We start from the raw sequence: 21981 nt of genomic DNA, 5'->3' as shown, positions 1-21981 counted from the left end.
AGGGCCAAGCGGTGATTAAATGAACACAGTGTCCGTGTAATTATTTCGGGTAGAGCTAGCCATGTGGGCGGCCGGGTGCCGGGACGCAGCCCGCTGCTCCTATTTCTACAAAGATCTATTTCAAAACCAGACTACTACATTCTGAGGTAGTAGGGATTTAATGCTCATATACATTCATCGTGTGTGTGTGTGTGTGTGTGTGTGTGTGTGTGTGTGTGTGTGTGATGTCATTCAGTTATATCACAATCAATGCTAAAGCTTAACAATGGAAAGACGTCAGCTGTCATTGCCCACACTACTAGAGCCTGTCACATCACTAAGCATGTGCTGTGTCTATGAGTTCCTGTAAAGTGGTTCCTATTAAAAGGAGAACCTATGTCTTGTCTTACATGGTATTCATTCATATACTGTCATACAGCCATCTGAAGCCATACCAAAGCACCACTTGACATTGAATAAATTAAACAGGAAATGAGAATGCAGTTCTTTGTCATCAGCAGTAGACTCAACTGGAGTCAGACAGGGCATATTTACACAAGATAAAAATTACGCTGACCAAAAGCTAATGTCCAAAAAATGTCCCCAGCACATGATTAGGCTTGCCATGTGCAGGTCTCTATTATACGTGAATCAGATAAATATTAAATACTCTGTGGGTATTATCTTCCGAAATGGCTGTTTTTTTTATCTAAAATTAAGATTTAAATGGGATATTTTTTTTTCTTGCTATACTTGGAATCTCTGTCTATAATAACGTTTGCCTATTAAGTGCTTTTAAATTATTTTCTAGTGTGATTGTGGAGTGGAGCTTGAGTAGTGAAAAGAAACAAAAGAAAGAATATATGTTCCCAGATTCTCTAACCCTTTGTAGTGTTTCAGTTAAAGGTCACACAATTACTGAGGGTTGACCATGAAAACAAATGTACACACATAGGGACATATGCATGTATGGACTGAATGGCACCCCCCAAAATTTAAATGTTGAAAATCTAACTTTCAATGTAACTCCATTTAGAGATGGAACTTTTACAGATTTCATGGGACAAAATGAAATCATAAGGATGAGGATCTAGAGAAGGGAGTAGTGTCTTTTAAAGATGGAAAGAAACATCATATATTGTTCTTCTCACTGCATGTGTACAAAGAAAAGGCCATGGGAAAAGGCAGAATTCAGATGCCTCCAACATATTGCCACAGGAGAAAAGAAAAACAACCAAGCAACTTATGATAGTTTGATCCTAAAATTATGACCTTCAGAACTATGAGAAAATATGTTTTGACTACCTGGACAATTTGTATTACTTTTGTTAGAGGAATCAGCTCAGCCAATGCACATGTATACACAGAGGCACACACACACACACACACACACACACACACACACAGAGAGAGGGGAAAGGGAGGAAAGGAAGAAGGGAGGGAGGGAGAGGGGAGGAGTAGACAAGAGGAGGAAGAGAGGAAGGGACGGAGGGAGACAGAAAGAGAATTCATACTTTGTATAATGACATAGTAGTCATTGTTGGGCTTTAGATATGGCACTGATCCTATAAGATGTATAATAAATTTGAAAATCTTATTACTTATGGCATTCTAACCATTATAATGTCATAACAGCATAATACTGTGTACTTGTGTGCATAGTGTTAACAATGTAAAATAAAAATTTTTAAGATGACAAGATGTGTTGTTTCAGAGGCCACTCACAACTAATTGCACTATTTCCTTCATGCTTGACTTACTCTTTGTTTACTTCATCATGGCTCCAGATACAGTAGGAATTCACACACACTCACATGTAAGTGCACAAGCACACATGCACACACACACACACACACACACACACACTCAAAAGAACCACAGACACAAACATTTACAGAAACATAGACAAACATACAAAGGAACAGGTCTCTTACACACAAAGAAATACAGACATACACATAGACACACACAGATGCCATACACTATATACACATTTGTATTGTATTACATACATTTATTTTATATGTATAAATGCTACATATAATATTAAAGCTAATTCATACAACCTATGTCCAGGTCTTCCATTTCTTCCATTTGTGATTTGTTCTGTGGTCTGTTCTTTTATATAATCCCAAGTACATATTGTAGTGATATTTTGTTTGTGATCTACCAAATAAAGTTTGTCTGAAGATCAGAGTGTGAAACAAAGCCATTAGTTAGCCATAGAGACCAGGTTGTTGTAGTACACACCTTTAATCTCAGCACTTGAGAGGCAGAAGCAGACTGGGCTACACAAGATTGATGCAGTCTAAAAGAAAAACAGAGGCTGGCAGTGATAGCTCACACTTTTAATCCCAGTACTTGGGAGTCACATGCCTTTAATTCCAGTCCAAAGAAGGTGGGGAGAGGAAGAGATATGGCTGGCTGGAGAAAGGAATATAAAGCTGGAGGAGATAGGAGTTCAGCGCATTCAGTCTGAGACAGGATCTTTCCTACTTTGATCTGAGAATCAAGTAGAGGTATAAGGTTTCTCTAGTGGCCGACTCTTAATTCTCTGATCTTCCAACATTTACTCCAATATCTGACTCCAGGTTCGTATTATTAAGGCCAATTAGAATTTGCACAACAAGGTTTGAGTACAAAATAAGTATAAAAATAAAAACACTGATATTAAGGTATGAAGAATTTTTGAACAACTATTTTGGTACACATAACCAATATGTAATTTTGTCATTTCTTAAAGATACACTATATTTTCACACTAATGAGTTTGATGTGATTGTTTTTAAATAAAGGATTAAATCTTGGCTGTATACTTGATATTTCTGGACATAGAGAATACTTATTTTTTTTCAGAGTTGATTAGTTGATTTTTCAGCATCCATACTAAGAATACTTCTCTGTATAATTAAATAGTACAAAATGACAGAAGAATGTTTGGGGCTGTTTCAGAGTTGCTAAAAATTCTTGATTTACTTATGATTGATTTTTTTAAAACTCAAATTGGCTACTCAAATGGCAATTTTAAAATAAAATATTTTAACATAATACAATTTAAAGATATATTAATTTCTTACTTACATGCTGAAGAATGACAGTAAAAATGCATTTAAATTATCATTTTTCTATGAGAGTAAAAAGCTTTGTGTGTACAGTAAGAGCATAGCAATGTGTGACAGACATTTATCTAAAGTCAGAGGTGAGGCGTTCACACATTTACACAGTATGAATGCTGTGTTCAGAAGCATGGCTAGTGTGAAGCTGTACCATGCAACATGTTTGAGTGCTGCCATAATTGTCTAAGTTTTATGAAACATTTGATTTGGATTTTTTTAGGCACTGTGCTTGCAGAAGACTTCTGCTATGGCCAAATATTTTGTAAACCCTGTAACAAGAATCCTAACTTGGAGTCAGCTATCAGGGTTGAAAGCTGGAGGATCGGAGAAGCAGAGCAGACACTAGAGTTCGTACCTCTACCAATGCTCATCCCTAAAGGGAGATCCTGTCCTTAAAGTGCATCTCCAGACTGCACCCTCAGGCTACTGCCTCAGAGTGAACTTTCCTCAGACTGCTTTGAGCTCCTACCTCCTTCCACCCCTCTCTCTCTGCCCAGTCATGTCACTTCTGTCTCCACCTTCCTAGTGCTGGAATTAAACGCATAGGATCCCAAGTGCTGGGAACACCTTTGTGTGAGCTCTGTTTCTCTTTTATATTGGATCAATTTCACATAGCTCAGGTTAGCCTTGAATTTAAGAGATCTATCTATACCCCAAGTCCTGAGATTAAAGGTGTGTGCCATCACTGTCTGGCCTCTGGTAGCTTAGCTCTGCATTTTGATCTTCTGGCAAGTTTTATTTATTAAAACACAAACAAAATATCACTACAAAATTCCACATCCAGTTATGAAGTCCATTGTAAGATTGTGACCCACAGGTGAAAAAGTTGATACCAGGGGTCAGCAACAGAGCTCAGAAGATAAAGACACTCTTCATGCATGTCTGACAACTTGAGTTCATTCAATCTCTGGAACTCATGTAAAGGCAAAAGGAGAGAATCAGCTTTGCAATATTGGCTGCTAATCTCCAGACATGCTGTGGCATCTTGGAACATGCCCTGGCACAACTAAACCTTTTTTCATAAAACAATAAAAAATTATTCAAGCACGGTAGGTCAGACCACAGGGCTTTAGATTCATGTGAATATACTCCTATCAGGGTCCCACAATGAAAAAAATTGCCAAAGCACTAATTAATGAATAATAAGGACATATTTTATACACATCTATGAACATCTGTATATATGAACATGAAAATCTGGTCTTTTAAATCAGGAGGAAAATCTGTAATTTACTGAAATAATCTGTTGCTATCAATTTTGATTTCAATATTATTTAAATATTGAAAATTGTGAAAATGAAAGTTCTAGAAAATTTTTAAATTGGACTTTGTACAGTGCTTTCAAAGTTTAAAATGTGATTTTTAGACAATCAGCAGCAGTTTCTTTTTCTTTCATTCATTTTTCTGTGTGTGTGTCTGTCTGTCTGTGTGTTTGTGTGTGTGTGAGAGAGACAGAGCATATGAGTGTGCACGTGAGTGTTTATGTGTGTGTATGCATACATATTTATACATGCCTGGGTGCATATGTGGAACCAAAAGAAAATTTTCAGGAATGGGTCCTTCTTTCATGTGGGCTCCAGGGATTGAACTCAGATCCTTAGACTTCATAACAAGTACCTTGACCCACTATGCCAGTTTGCCACCCTAACATTAAGAGCTTCTTCTGTTTAATTAGAAATGTCCAGTTTCTGTGGGATGATTTCTTATAGTTGAGTTCTTATTGCTCTTTTGATTAGTTAAGAATGCATATGTAGATATGTATTTGCTTGTAAATTTTTAGTATTATTATTCATTAGTGATTTTCTTTGAACATTACACTGCATTTCACATATTCAAAGAAATGCATATTCATTTAAATTATTTCTGAAATTTGTTTGTTTAATGGGGAAGATATAGTGCAGTGAAGACTTTACTCAGCAGTTCAGCATTGCTGGCCATAAATGTCCTGCCAGGCTCCACATTTTTAATGTAAGATTGAGCTGAAAAAAAAAAAAGAGAGAGAGCAGATGCTTGAAGAAACTCAATCAAAACAGTGGAATGATTTCTTCTCCAGAAGTTGTCAATGATTTCACCCCTATCTTATCAGCCTACTTTAATTTATGCCAATAAGTAAGGTTAGAGACTGAATTCTTTGATTAGTTTAGACCTGAACCAAGAGTCTTAACTTACTGTCCCATAAAAGCAAGAACTGCTTGGTTAAACTATATGTCCTACTTCATAGCCTTCCTGAGGAGAATAATTGAAAGGTCATCTACAAACTACACATTTTTCACTCAAAGGTGAGAATTTTAAACTTCTAAGGTAGAGAAAAAGGTTCTACACCCATTTTGTGATGTTTACATAATTCTCCTGTAAAGAAAAAAAAAGTTCATACCAGACCTTGTCAGTAACAGTGAAAAAGTATTATAAACCAAATATACCATGATTTATAAAAGTAACTGTCTAAATCTCTTAAAACTTTCAATTTTTCAAATTTCTGTTTCAACACTTGGTGATCTTGATGATTCCAATGGGCTTCATATACTTATTATTTGAAATTGCAATTCAATTATCACCTTTAGAAGACTGTCCCTAGACTCACATAGTTAGCTGTTACTGTAGATATTTTTATGATGACATTATTCATGTCATAATTACAGTTATTTGTTTATGAGCCTATGTCCTTGTCAAGAGTAATTTTATTATCCAGATCAGTCATTGTGGTTTCTGGCACATGATATTCAACCTATAAAGGTTTGTAGCAGTCGATTTAAATCAGCAGAGCAGTGCTAGGTGGGGCAGTCTTCAACAATTGGAGCTAAGAAAAAAAATCGTTAAAAGTCTCCATTAGCTGCTTCAGAAATTAAAACCAGTGGGAACATGAAAATTCTTTGTTTTAGGATAAGAGGAGTTAACATGGGGGAGGGGAGGGCCATGGTACAAGAGGTAGAGTCAGCTCTTCCCCTGTCAGCGGTAAGGCTTCATGGATTACCTTATCATTCTCTTTCCTCATCTGTAAAATGAGAGTTCCAGGAGTACCTGCCTTAGGGCTGCTAGGCGGCTTGAGTAAGTGAGCACAGGTGAACTTTATGGCACATGATACATGGTAAACCCTCGCTGGTTTTGTTTTTTAAAAAAGTGGTAGACAATTCCAGTTGTTAATCTTCTATTTCCACCCCCACCTCCACCCCCCGCATGACCATGCTTTTATCCAAACCAAACCCATCCTTATTCTGTGGGCACAGTTTTCTGATTTCAGGTGATAGGATACTTACATAGCTTCAGGAAATATATATGCCAATGTTCTTCACGTTATTGTCCTAGCACTTGGACTAGTGACTGAGGAATGATCACTACGAGTAAACAGGGAGCTCATGATTGTGATCCCAAACAGAGCATGTCTTTGTTATTAAAAAAAAATAAAAAATATATAATTAGTTCAAGCACTTTCTCTTTTCCTCTCCCCTAAGCAGCTACTAGATTCTTGGACTTTCCATTCACAACTAGTCATTGTGGACTGCAGCCTGTGTGTGTGTGTGTGTGTGTGTGTGTGTGTACAAAGAGAGAGATCCGTTCCATAAGTTATGTGACTCTAGAGAACCCTAATACTTACAGACAAGATCTCCACCCTCCACTAAAAATATAAGTGAGACAATTTGCTTCTTGTTTACATAAGTAACAGATAACTTGAACACCACAAAAATATATTTCTAAAGTCAGACAACAAACAAGATAACATCTATGTTTAGAATTCATTCATTTATTCAAAAATATTATGTTTATCATATGTAAAGCACAGAAAACAAAATAAACCCTGTCTTTTTGCTCACTTGATTTGTTGTAAGAGGGAATTTTTAGTGGTTGCGAACTCAATTGAGAGGCAGATTCAAGCTGAATCTTAAGTTATAGGAGAAGCCATGGGCTGGAATCTTACTTCTTTCTACATAAACGAAAGGTGGGATCAGAAGACAGTCTGCTAATACAGACACCAACAGCAGGAAGGAAGTTCAAGTTTATTGTAAGAGTCAACTTCTGAAGCTGGATCCATTTATAGAAACAAAAGGCTTCCACAGCAGTGGCTCCCCACCGCCCCCCAGCCATTTACATTTCCCATGGTTCTTTTTTTTCATTTTCTTTTAAGGTCAAAAAGATCAATTCTGGACATACCCTGGGAAAAACTAGAGGGAATTCTCTCCCTGAAGCTGTAGGAGTTGTTAAATATTGAATTGCTGTTGCCTTAGGGGAGGGGACATGCTCCAGTATCAGCATAACCTGCACCTGCATAATTCATAGACTCTCTGCCTCTTCAAATGCACTCAAACTAAAAGAAACATTTTAAAAGGTTTTCCAAATGAAAAATTATACCAGGAAACATCAAAAAGCAATAAAAACATTACTCAGAACTAAGGCAATAGAAGGCAGAATCATGCCTTGATCTCAAAAAAAAAAAAAAAAAAAAAAAGTCTGATGATAAAGTACTGAGAGACATCATGGGGAAGAGAGTCCATGTCATTAGGCCCCATGTGTTCACAGAGACTAGGCGGTGTATCTTTGCTTTTCTGGACTATTACAGTTTACATGGATGATACCCAGTTGCCCTTATAGTTTGTATTTTCACATACATGAACAGCAGAGAACAGATTCACAGCTAAAAGTTTTCTAAGGTAAATATGAAGATAACAGGGGCTGGGGATTATAATCAGCAAGAAATGTGTTCAAAGTTTGGTCAACTCTAAGGCATCAGTATGCCTAAGGAACTGTTGAGGCTCTTTGGCCAGTTTCTCACTCCCATCAGCAGGGCTGTCAACATTCAGCATTGCCTAGGGTAATAATGTTTATTGGCTATTGGTCCTAAATTAATATTATATAAATGTTTAAATATCATCTGGGAAGAAACCCTCTGTTTCCTTTATTCAATAAAAGTTTAAAGTTAGACTAATTCATAATGGAAGAAGAGACATTGCCACATATATTTAATTTTTTTAAAATTTTATGTGTATGAGTGTTCTCTCTGTGGCTAGCAGAAGCCAGAGGGCCCTGAATCCCCTCAAACTGGAGTTACAGATGGTTATGTGCCACTATGTGTTTGCTAGCTTTGTACTTGCATTCTCTGGAAGAACATTAAAAGCTCTTAACTTCTGAGCAATCTTTACAGTTCCAATATTGCTAGATATTTAAATATCTCAAAGTAAGTAAAACTAAGTGGAAAAATCCAACGACTCTTCATTAAAAGGCACCCTGTGAAGCCAGGGTTCTCTCTCTGTCCATTTCACTCCTCCATATGCCTCATCAAGAGAGTTGATTTCTCTTTTCTATCAAATCTCAGCATATAAAGCAAACATAATTTCATGCTCAACACTATCACTCATTAGCATAGGATGGGATACAAGGCATATTACAGATATGCAGCTTTCCTCCCAGCAATTTTGTGCAAGATTAAATACTTAGTACTATACAGGTTTGCTCAATGGTTATCCGTTCTATTCAAGCTTACTTTTCTTCCTTGCTAAAGAGAAAAAAATATCATGGATTAATCATAACTCTTTCTTTGCTCTATTATAACACATCAAGCTGTTGATTCCAAGTTAACTTCTGTCATCTGTTGCTTTGTCTCACTTTCTTCCCTCCTTTACATGTATCTTTGTTCTTATTCTGTTCCATCCTGAGAAGAATATGGAAATTTCTACTATAGTAAACTGGAGTATGAATGAAGGCTATGTGTGCAATCGTCACTCCCAAAACTCAAGGGACTGAAGAATGGGAACAAAGCCTGTCTTTGCTAGTCCTAAGGAGATTTTTCTTTCACCTACCCCTCAGAAAAGAGACTGTCACAGCCATGACCTCTGACAGTTTGTCATGTTGCATACCAGAGGGCTTCTTTTTTTCTTACAGCATCTGCCTTCTGGAAATACAATTCTCATTTGCATTTCTAAAGCAGCTCCATTGGCTTTGACTATATTTCTAAAAATACATAAGCTCTCCATTTATATTTGCACCCAGATGATTGCTTAATCTCTCGAGGGCTCCCTTACAAAGATAATGAAAGGCACATGCTTAAAAGATGGTCAGAAAAACCTAGACTATACTTCTTTATAAGCAGCAAAGTATAATGGCGCCTGCCTAGCAATGACTGTCTCAGCAAATGCTTGATATTCTTATGGAAAGTCTATGGGTAGGGATGGCATGTGCACAAAGAATGTCTAAGAACAAAACTTATCAGAAGAAACAAACACATTTTCTTTCAGTTTCATTGAAGCGAATTTCACTAAATCCAGTTATTTAAAGTTGCCCAGAACTATGGAACTGTTAAAATAAATATAAAAATAACACAGAAGCAAGAAACTTGCAAAAGAGAACATATGATAATGAAGATGTAGCGTTTGACAAGTCCTAGCCATTTCTCCAGAGTGTTCTCATCACATCACAGACCCAGGCACTGGAATCTTCTGTAACTTCCAACACAATTGCTTTGAAGTATAATTAAAGAGCGTAGCACTGACTTTCGGCAAAGCCAGTTATCCTTCTGAAGGAATATAAAATCATTGTTCCTATTAAGTCTTAAATGGCTTATGCTTGTACTATTAAATAGATCCTGTGTTCGAAGAGCACATACAGCAAAACAGTAGATCATAAATGTAGAACTCAATGGATTTTCACAAAGAACCACCATCACCCTATTGAAAATATAGAGTGTTTCAAATATCGAGAAAACGGTACCTGATGTTACTGGTTAATCACCACATAGACCATTTTCTCCTAAGGTAACTATTTTAATTTAATTTAATTTATTTATTTATTTATTAAAGATTTCTGCCTCCTCCCCGCTACTGACTCCCATTTCCCTCCCCCTCCCCTGACCAAGTCCCCCTCCCTCGTAAACTCGAAGAGCAATCAGGGTTCCCTGCCCTGTGGGAAGTCCAAAGACCACCCATCTCCATTCAGGTCTAGTAAGGTGAGCATCCAAACTGCCTAGGCTCCCACAAAGCCAGTACATGCAGTAGGATCAAAAACCCATTGCCATTGTTCTTGAGTTCTCAGTAGTCCTCACTGTCCACTATGTTCTAAGGTAACTATTGATGACCGTATGTCCAGTGTCATAAGATTCTGACTTTACACAAATGGAGTTCTAAAAATTGGAGCTTTGTTTTGCTCTCTCTCTCTCTCTCTCTCTCTCTCTCTCTCTCTCTCTCTCTCTCTCTGTGTGTGTGTGTGTGTGTGTGTGTGTGTGTGTGTGTGTGTGTATGTGTGTATGTGTGTGTGTATATACATGTATTTGGGTTCCTAGAAGCCAGAATATGAAGTTAGATGCCCTGGAGCCTGAGTTATATGAGTGTAGCCTCTTGCCAAAGATGCTAGGAACTGAATGCTGGTCCTCTGCATGAGCAGTAAGTTCTCTTAACTACTGAGCCATCTCTCCAACACTCCCAAGTCTTCTTTTTGACATTTTCCTTGTACTGTGATATTGCTGTATTTCATCTATGAATCTTCATTCTTTCTCATTTCTATTCTGTTATTACACCATTGGTGCAGGACAATTGTCTATATTCTGTCAATTATGTTTTAAATAGATGCTGATTGGCCAGTAGCCAGGTAGGAAGTATAGGCAGAACAACCAGACAGGAAGTAGAGGCGAGTCAATGAGAACAGGAGAATTCTGGGAAGAAGGAAGCCCATTCCTCTGCAGTCCTTTCCAGACACAAAATAAGCAGATGCTGCTGAAAAAGGTACTGAGCCATGTGGCTAACACATACTAGAATAATGCCCTAATGTAAGTTGTAAGAGTTAATAAGAAGCCTGAGCTAATGGGCCAATAAGTTTATGATTAATGTAGACTTCTGTGTGATTTCTTTGGGACTTAATGACTGCGGGAACCAGGCAGCGCAAGGACCAGGTGGGACAGAAAACCCAGACAACTCAGGCAACACATCATTAATGTGTGCTTTTGAATTTATAGTTCTCATACCTAATGCTACTCTGAACGTCACTGCATATGTCCTTAATATGCAGTTTTTGATTTCTTTGTTAGTTACACACCTACAAATAAGTTCATTAGGTTAGAGTAAGTGTAAGTTTTAGACTTCATCCATAACCACACACTGGTCAGTGTTTCTGTTCTTGCATAAAGCCTTGACAGGCCATGAAGCAGAAGGCTTCAATGCTGTTAACACCCCTTGGCTTAATCAAACCTTCTATCTAATTTGTCTCTTAGATGCTGATACTTTGTCAAGTGTATTATGGGCAGGTCTGCTCAGCTTCTCACATCATATTCAATCTTTGAAACTATTAATCGAACACCAGGTCATTATTTTATTTCTTATTATAAATAACAGATAGTTATTACAGAAAATTAGAAATTAATACAAGTTAAATGAACCAACTTAATCTTGTGTCCTGACATCAATAAATAATCGCAATAATCATTTCATTATAAACTTTTCCAATATTTGTATGTTCTTGATGTGTTTTGGGCACAGGGAAAGTTGGGCTGCTGTACAACCTTAGAAGGTATCCCATGGACACTAATAATGATGTGTAAAATTTACCTTTTGAAACTGTTCTGGGTAGAACAAGCAGAGCAGGCTTGTATTCTACAATTTATTTGGTCACTGGCCATGGGCCAAACACAGAGCATGATATTCAGAGGGGCTGCTTTATTTAGCAGGCATTCGGTAAGTATCTAAAACATGGGAACACTTTGATCCACAAAGTGGAAGCCGGCAGTATTCTACAATACCATCCCAAAAAACATATACTGAAATCACCTTTAATCACTGTTTTTTTTTTTTGCAAGCTGTTACCACTGAGGTTGAACATTTCCAAGTGACAAAGCTAAATATTTTGAGGACATATATCTAAGATAATAAGGTATCCATTATAAGTTTTAGAAAGTTTCAGATGTTTCCATAGCAATGGAGTTGTACTTTAACAATTAAGCTATTTCTATTTTAGTGGATAATTCACATTACTCAGCATGTTCAACTCATTTAAAAAAATAGTTCAATTGTTTTATTTACGAATAGGAAACCACTTCTGTTTCCATCTACAAGATAGGACCTATTCACACTGAGTGAAAATGAACAGCTATCCTTGTAAAATCATTGAAAACAATGTTTTTTAAATATTTTCAAGGAGGTTTCTGCATGTTGCTTGCTTTCCTTTATGGATGTTTTAGAAACTGTGGTGAAAATGTCTTTTCTTATCAGAAGGAACACAGAGCTTTGGGGTTTGTTTTGATTTTTTATTATGTTCAAATATTGCAAAAGCTTGATTTGACAACCTCATTGCCTAATGAAGTTACTTATATGAAATCCCTGTGGTATGCACACACCTATTTAGTTAGTTAGTTATTCATTCATTCATTTATTTTCAACTGGAGTAAAAAAAAAGGATAAAGAGAAAGCCAAAGGAATATGGGAATGTAGTTAGTGTTGGCATAGCCCAGGGGGGCCACAGCCCTTGCTCACTGCACATGCACTGGGAGATGTATAAATAAAGCTGATGTCTTTACACCAGTGATCTTGCTTTAAAACAAGACTTCACACAAATTTGTCTACTGCTTCACACGAAAGCTATCAGCCTTGCCTTTCACCCACTAAGTCAGAGCAAAAATGTTTATTTTGGTCACTAATTAAGTTATGTGGAAAGATCAGATTCATATAAGGTAAAGAAAAACATTAGTCTCTCTCCTTCCCACCCAAGACGTAAGTATTGCAGAATGGCAGCAATAATTTACATGCCTGTTTTCTCTTTATTTACATTCAACAGAGCAAGGAGGGTCCCACTGATACATGCAAAAGTCTCCCTCTAACAGATTCAGACCAATGCATTAAATCATTACCATTATTAAAATTCTTAAAAAATATTTGAAACTGGATATGTTTCTTATTATCAGTTCTACAGTCACACGAAAATATTATGTACATAGAACATTAATTAATGAAATCGTTATTGTCGATTAGTTGCCAAAGATTACTAGCAACGAAATCACAGTTTGAAAACATGAGAAATTTGATTTGCAAAATGTCCATGGAGCTGTGTGGCCACTAATAAATTTGTGCTATGCATGACCATGCATGCCTCCCTTAGGCAAAACAAGGGGGCTTTAATTGCTCTTGTGTTTGTGCATATGTCCTCACTGCACCCCAATCTTCTTCAACTCTGCCCATAAATCCTTATGCTTGCATTTATAAACTGTATACAATAGAGCCACTTATGTATAAACTGGTATTTAAGAAACAAACTGTTATTGTGTTAGTATTAATATAAGGTTTGCAGTTTGTAAGAGCTGCTAGGAACTAAATTTTGTTCCCTAATATTGTCAGGAAATTGGTGATAGTCATAAATGGACCATCAATTATGGCAGCAAGATCTATAATTCTAATCACAAGTTTTATACAAGAGGTGGTAAAAGGCTGTAGTTAAATTAGCACTTAACACCATTTAAAATTTTTAGTTCCACAATTCCTTTTTAATTTTAATTGAAGTGGAGCTTTTCTTGTCAGGTTTAGCTTCATAGAAGACCATACATTTGACAAAATATTGAATGAAGATTCTAATCAGGAAGTTTAATATTTAAAACAAAACAGCAACATAAAAACAATGAGTCATAATCAACGGACCTCCTGTCACTCATTCTACAAACACCGAAGTCAAATTTAAACTTGATTCACTTCAAATTTTTTTGATGTTTTAATGCATTTGCTGTGCTTTAAAATGTTTATGATAAGCACTGAAAATATGAAAGGTTTTTGTCAGAATGCTTTTGTCCTTGGGAGGATGCTGTCTACAGGGGCTCTTTGCGGTGCTTTGTTTTTCTACCCCTTGGTGCCATCTCATTGTTTGTGAAGTGAAGGCTTAGTTAAAGCGTGGTAAAGTGGGCATTATTTACTCAGAAAACCTTAACAGCTTCGTGGAAAAGCTCTAGACTTAGCTGTTATGAGGGGGAAAAAAGGAGTGCTTACCGAACAATTGCTTAGAGAAATTTGCCTCTGATGGACTTCATTCTAAGAGAATTTGAGTATCTGCTGTAGCAAAGGATCATTTCTGCAACAATTTGGCCATAAGCATAAATTGTGATTCATTTTCAAACTGCTTAGTGAAGTAAGGAAGAGATGGTAGTTTCTGGTTTAATTTCAGAGCTAATTCTTTGTCATAACTCTCCTGAATTTTGGCACTTCTTTGAGTGAGACATTTTAGCTCTTTTAGTCAACCCCTTTCATATGAAAAGTGTTCTATTATTCTGGGAACAAATAGAATAATGAGAAGATTAGTGCACAATGTAGTATAACTTCTTTTATCTTCAGCTAGCACATGCTTAATCCAGAAATGATCTTCTCAGTCTTCGTAAATACAGACAGCAGTGGTTCAGCCACATGCGACTTCGCCTTATCTGTAGTAGGACTGGGACCTATTATTCAGCTATTCAAGGTAGAGTTAGCTTTAAAGATTGAAATACAAAATGATTTTACCTGTCCTGGCTCTTAAAATGTATTCTAGCCTCTGTCTGAGAGTGTTAAATCTAGAATCACTGGCTACATCTCTACGCCGGGTCACTTTGCCCTTGCTCTGTAATCTTTGCCTAGTTCCTGCTCTATTCATTGTATAGAGAACGGGGTGCAGTCATCAAGTAAAAGTGTTGAGGTGTCCCAGCCTTGCTAACAAACTCCATCTTCTTACTCTAATGAGCTTCACCTTAAAAAGAATCAGGGGCAAGAGTCCCTTGTGAGTCACTGGTGAGTGTCAATAAAGGAAACTACACTGAAATCTGAAGGGACACGGGTATGAGAAGCTGAATAATCTCTCACACAAAGCACAGTGAAATGGAGACAATGACTCCTATGCTTTGAGGTTGAGAAAGAGCTCTAAAGACTCATCTCCACTGGTAAGTGTAGGGTTAATCAGCTACTAGACATATCTTGACGCCAATAATTAGTGCTATGGTTAGAGAGCTAATAGAAGAATCTGAGAATGATTATTGGTGCAGAAAATCTAGTTTAATCTCCAGCTGAGTGATATTTTCTTATTGTTATTCTTTTGTGATTCATTTATTATTCATCCATTCAAATACATGCAATATATTTTTATTATTATAATTCTTTGAAAAAATTTCACGTCTTTTGATCATAGTCCTCCCTATCCCGCTCTTCCCCCAATATTTCTTCACCAATCTACCCCTCATCTCCCATCCATTTCTTTCTTCTTATTTTTGTTTTATATGCATATATAATTATATAAATACAGTAGGCTGAAACTATTTATCATTGCTCGTACCTTTCTATATATGTATGACCACTTGGTATTGGATAATTGCTTAGGGCGATCATTCCTGGGAAGGACTATTTCTCTTTTTCAGCTGTCATTAATTTCCTTTTTTTTTTTTTTTTTTAGGGAAGGGCCTAGTAAGATTTCTCTCATCCACATTGACTGCCAACTTAGTTTGTCATGTGTAAGGCTACTATATTATTGCGATTTCTTCTTTCTTTTCTTAATCTCTCTTTTTTTTTTTTTTTTTTTTTGAGATAGAGTTTCTCTGTAGCTTTGGAGCCTGTCCTGGAACTAGCTCTTGTAGACCAGGCTACAAGAACTCACTGAACTCTACCTGCCTCTGCCTCCAGAGTGCTGGGATTAAAGTGTGTACCATCTTAAGTGCAGTTTCTCTTTCTGTCTGTACAGAAGACACAGTCATGTAGCAGGTGTCCTGGGCCTATGATTCCTACAACCATTCTGCCCCTCCTTTTGGATTTTCTGAGCCTTACGTCTACAGACTGTGGTTTATCTGTATCAATTGCAGCTGAGTGCCCCACCACCAGTTATAGTCTTTAAACTTCTCAAGCGTCAACTTCGCAGCAAGCACTATCAAGAAGAAGGGAGGTCATTAGGGAACATGGAAATTCTATACTCCTGATGAGTTTCCTATTTTGTAAAAGATTACAGAAGAAGGTAGTGTACAAATAAGTGATTATGATTTCCTGATAGTGCAGACGCTGTAAAGAATATCAAATAGGATTTTAAATTACAGTGTCGTGGAAGTGAAGCAAGGAGCAGAGGGTTGGCAATGGGAAGTGATGTTGGCAGCCATAGGACTAACACAACAGATTCAGCATTTTCACTTGCTAGAAAATGTGCACAGTTTGGCAAAACAAGCAAATGCTATGGGCTAATGCAGAGAGGTGGGTAGAAACCAAAACAAGCAAACACCATGGGCTAAGGCAGAGGGGTGGGTAGAAACCAAAACAAGGGATTCTGAACCAGTGACAAATAATGTCGAATTTATTCCAACTGTGTTTTGGATTCACTGAAGAGGTTTATCTATTACCTTAAAATAATGCGGTAGCTGCAATATGGACAAACTATGGAGAAAACAAAATTGAAGCAAGACCATTTATCAGTTTTGAATCCAGGAAAGAAATGACCTTGGTTTGGATAAGGGTGATACTGGTGAAGACAGGAAGCAGGCACAGTAATGACACACCTTGTTATTGTTTCTGATAGGCTATCCAGGGATAAATGCAAGAAATATCTATATAACGTATAGATCTTAGATTTCCATAAAATGCTGGTATGCAAAGCAATCGGGAGTTGACAGCTGCTTACTAAAGAAGTTTGCTATCTCACAGGCTTAACGTTAGAGCTGTGACTGCCAGAACCTAAGAGAACCTAGTCCAGTTTAATTGACTTCTTTAGGCAGTTGCAGTGTGGCCTTTTCTTGTACAGTTTGTGACATATTCTTTTTTTTCTGATTGAAAGAAGAAAATAATTCCAGTAATTAAGAAACATTGCCTATCCTCAGTCATTATTATTTTTGCTTCCCTCTCTTTTGCAATATTTGTATTCCATTCAATCTTCTCTACTAATATTTAACATTTTACAAAACTGAAACCATTGGTGGAAAAGGTATACTTATTTTATTAAACTGATAGTACTCATTGCTTGGAGACAAAGGAGTCATGTGACTATCATACTTCAGATAGTTCAGAAATATTACCTGCCTTTTGTTTGCGAAGGGCATTTTTTTCTGTCTTATGACTTTCAACCTTTATCTGTCCTACTTTGTCATTTTATCAAATTATTTATGTTTGAATATAATCAACAAAAGTGGAAAATGGGCTGTAATATTTTCCAGATCTTGCATTATTCCAAGATCTGATGAGTACAATTGACTACAATCTACAAAGAGTGCATTCTAGCTTAAAACTAAAGCAGGCATTACATATGCATTTCTGTTTAAGAAACCCAGATGTTAATGCACAAAGAGGACTGAATTTGTTGTCTGTTTAGTACTTTTGGACTCTGTCTGTTACAAATCAGAACATAGAAATAGGGTATTTAACATACTTCGAGTCTTCTTTAAATGGCTTTAAGTATTTAAATCAAGACACTAATATAGTTTACTAATTTGGGAGACATTTTATTTATTAATTTTATTTTTATCCAATGTATTTTGATCATGTTTTCCCCTCATCCTACTCCTCAAGACCCTCCCTATTCACCCAACTTCATATTTATGTTATTTCTCTTTCTCTCTTCAAAAATAAGACTAAAAACAAGAAACAAAAATAAAGCTAAAACCAAATGCCACAAAAATACTAATCAAAACTAACAGGTGAAAGGCCAATAAGACAAAAGAAAATAATGCCAAAATAAACCAAAATGAAACAAAAAACCTAAAAGTAATAGCATGGAATCCATTCTCTCCCTCCACTTTTTTATTGAGCTCTACATTTTTCTCTGATCTACTCCCTGCCTCTCCCCTCCCCACTTTAACCTTCCACCAAGATCCCCATGCTCCTAATTTACTCAGGAGATCTTGTCTTTTTCTACTTCCCGTGTAGATTAGATCTATGTATGTCTTTCTTAATGTCCTCATTGTTGTCTAGGTTCTCTGGGATTGTTATTTGTAGGCTGGTTTTCATTGCTTTATGTTTAAAAATTACTTATGAGGGAGTATATGTGATAATTGTCTTTCTGTGTCTGGGTTACCTCACTCAAAATAATGTTTTCTAGCTCCATCCATCCTGCAAAATTCAAAATATTGTTATCTTTTCTGCTGTGTAGTACTCCATTGTGTAAATGTACCACATTTTCCTTATCCATTCTTCGGTTGAGGGAATCTATTTTCATTGGCCAACTACTCCTGGGCATGAGACCTGTCCTGGAATGTGGCTGAAACACTTTTGAAAAACTCCCTCATCATCTATTAAGTCTAGAAGTGGAACAGACAGAGACCCACATTGGAGCACCGGACTGAGCTCCCAAGGTCCAAATGAGGAGCAGTAGAAGGGAGAAGATGAGCAAGGAAGTCAGGACCACGAGGGGTGCGCCCACCCACTGAGACGGTGGGGCTGGTCTAATTGGAGCTCACCAAAGCCAGCTGGACTGGGACTGAAATAGCATGGGATCAAACCCAACTCTCTGAACGTGGGCGGACAATGAGAGCTGTCTAAGAAGCCAATGATAATGACACTGGATTTTGACCCAACTGCATGTTCTGGCTTTGTGGGAGCCTAGGCAGTTTGGATGCTCACCTTCCTAGACCTGGATGGAGCGGGGAGGAACTTGGACTTCCCACAGGGCAGGGAACGCTGACTGCTCTTTGGACTGGAGAGGAAGGGGAAGGAAAATGGAGGAAGGGGGAGGGAAATGGGAGGTAGGAGGCAGAAATTTTTAATTAAAAAAAAAAAAAGAAGTGGAACCGAGAAAGGAAAGGGTTGGTTCTCACGCTGTTTGTACTTTAGTACATGAAAGGGCAACTACACATTTTACAAAGACTTATAGGGAGGGGAAAGATTCTCAGTAAAACACAAAACAGAGTCGTTGGGGAAGCTGCTTCCTTTCAGGAGAATAGGGAAGGACTTCCACCTGAGACAGTGCAGCTGACAAGGAAATTGGGAAAGGTATTGTAAGGAGTCTTTCCTAAGGCAGGAGGCGGCACAATGAAGCCGACTCTCCCCTCATTTCTCTCCTTAGTGCTCAGGTACCTCCTGTCTCCCCATTGCTACTCATTACTCATCCAAAGACCACTCTTGGTTCATTTAAAAGTGGTGCTTTATTCTCACTCTTTTCTCATTGACGGAGATAGTCAGTCTCTGAACTTAGGAGGGGGCATTTCCATGACGCTTAACATGAGGTTCTATAGGAGTGAAAATAAAAGGCTTTTCCCCTTTATTTCTCCAACATATTTTTAAATGTCTGTTAAATTTTAGAAGAGTTGAATATAACAATATTTTGGAAAAGAGACAGTGGAAAGAAAATGAGAGATGGCGTGTTTTAATATATGCTTTATATTTTACAGCTCCTCTATGACTTCTGACTGCATTGATGTCTGCTTTTCCAAGGTATCTTCTTTATCATTCTTCCATGTATCATCCAATTTATATCAGTCACAATTGATAATTGGAATATAACCAATAATAGAGATAAGCAGAAGTCCAAAAAGCTGAAGCAGATGTTGAAGGTGTTATTTTTAATACCTTGCTGTGTTCACTTTGTATATAGAGTTGCTTTAGTTTTCCTATACAGAATAAAAACTTCTTTTTTTTTAAATTATGACTATTTTAATTCAGAATATGTTTAAAAGTGAAAGGAGTTTGGTTTCAAAATGTGTTCCATTTGCTTCTGATTCCTGGGAGATGTTGGAAGCCGTGCAATTATCTTAGTCTCCATCAATGTATTGTCAATCAATAAGGTATTTAGTTGCTTTCTACTTAATTTTGTTTTTATTTAATGAACTGTATTAATATCACTATGCCTAGTAAGTCTATGAGGAGTGGGGATGCTGAAGCAATTCTGCTTGCACTAGAAAGCACACACACACACACACACACACACACACACACACACACGTTGGGTGTCAGATGTAGCACAAATTCTAATTGTTCTGAATAAAAACCCAGAGTCAGATATTAGAGGGTGAAAGCTGAGAGATCAGAGAAACAGTGCAGGCAGACACCAGAGAGACTGTTAATCTCTACCAAATCCTCAAACCAAAAGGGTGATCCTGTCCTCAGATTGCATCCTCTGATTGACTGCTTCAGACTATATCTCCCAACTGCATCCTTAGACTGCATCTAAACTCCTGTCTCCTTCCACCTGATATTTCTCTTTCTGCCCAGCCATATCCCTTTCTTTCTCCACCTCCTTAGTGTTAGAATTAAAGGCATGAAATTTAATTTAATTTAATTTAATCCAAGTACTGGGATTAAAGGTGTGAACCACCATCTTCACATAAGTTTTATTTGTTAAAACCCAAGTAAAGTATCACTGTATATACAAATGCAATAAAAATGTAAAGGATGCAGAGTGCCTAGCATATTTCTCATGTAAATAATCTTTTTTAAATTGTTTTTATTGCACTATACATTTTTCTGATTCCTCTCCTTTCTACCCTTTTTTGTGACCCACACACTTCTAATTTACTTAGATCTTGTCTTTCTCTCTTTCCTATGTAGATCCATGTATGTCTCTCTTAGGTCTTCTTTGTTGTCTAGGTTCTCTGGGATTGTGGATTGTAGGCTGGTTTTTCTTTCTTTTATGTCTAAAAATCACTTATGAGTGAGTACATATTATATTTGTCTTTCTGGGTCTGGATTACCTCACTCAATGTGGTTTTTTTTTTTTCTAGATCCATCCATTTGCCTGCAAATTTCAAAATGTCATTACTTTTTACTGCTGAGTAGTACTCCATTTTGTAAATGTTTTCTTTATTCATTCTTTTGTTCGGGTGCATCTACGTTGTTTTCAGGTTCTGGCTATAACAAATAATGCTACTATGAACATAGGTGAACACATGTTTTTGTGGTATGATTGAGCTTATGAGTGATTAACATTAAATTGTTTTTAAAGGGTCATGTTCATTAGTCAGCTGATCTTGTTTAAGACTCTGTAAACCTAAGCTATCTTTATTTGTGTGAACAATTTGTTTCAAATGAACAAAATTTTAATCCTTACAAATGCATTTATATGACCACTTCTCTCCATTAGCCAGATAATTAAACAGCGTAAGTGACTTATTGATTTAATTATTTTTTTTAAATTAATTAATATCTGTAAATAGGTTACACACAGAAGCAAATGCAGAAAAAAATCATCACCTCATAGGACCAAGCCATGTACCTATAGAATCTGGTCATTTTCATGGTACATGAATAAACTTCGTGCTGATGAGCATGTTTGGAAGCTTTGTGTCCAGCACATTTCATTTGAAAATATATTTTTCTCCTCTGTTTTAACAACATCGTTTGCCCTTTTGCCTCGATGGCTGAATCTCCTCAGAATAAGAAATGTCAAAGATTTTTAATCAAGGTCTCAAATATTGGGACATATAAAACCTACAGCTACACAAAAGCAAACACTATTAACTTTTGTAATATTTATGTAGTCCTGTGCCTTAGAAATATATTCTTTGATTATATAGTATATCATTTCAATGAAAAGCAAAACATGAAAGCTTGTTTTAATCTTGTTCTGTGTACATGCTGGTCACTTTTTTCACAGATGTGAAGCGATTTTTGAGAATTGATGAAAGCTGGGCCCATCACTTCTGCTTTTGCGTTTCTGAATACCAGCTGTGGTTTCACAGACAATTTTCTGAACTTTTTACTCCAGTTCTTCTTTCTTCTCCATTATGCATGTGATAGTAGGATATAGAATAAAAGCTCTCACCGGTGTAACACCATTGTATAACCTCTGCATCTTCAATGTCCTGTCACAACACCAGAGAAAGTGATATATTGGATCATAACACTGTGGCCAGAAGCCTTCCCCTTACCAAGATAACTAGCAAATGCATAGTTAAACTTGGATACCCATGAGCTTCATAGACACAAGCGATGAAACAAAAGAGCAAATCACTGGCATTTCAACTTTTCTTGCTTAACTGGTAAAACACCCCAGAACACTCTGAATTAGC

The sequence above is a fragment of the Microtus ochrogaster genome, chromosome 8, assembly GCF_000317375.1.
Source record: "Microtus ochrogaster isolate Prairie Vole_2 chromosome 8, MicOch1.0, whole genome shotgun sequence".
Lineage (NCBI taxonomy): Eukaryota > Metazoa > Chordata > Mammalia > Rodentia > Cricetidae > Microtus > Microtus ochrogaster.
The sequence above is the reverse complement of the archived record's forward strand: the minus strand, read 5'-3'. Positions refer to the sequence as shown.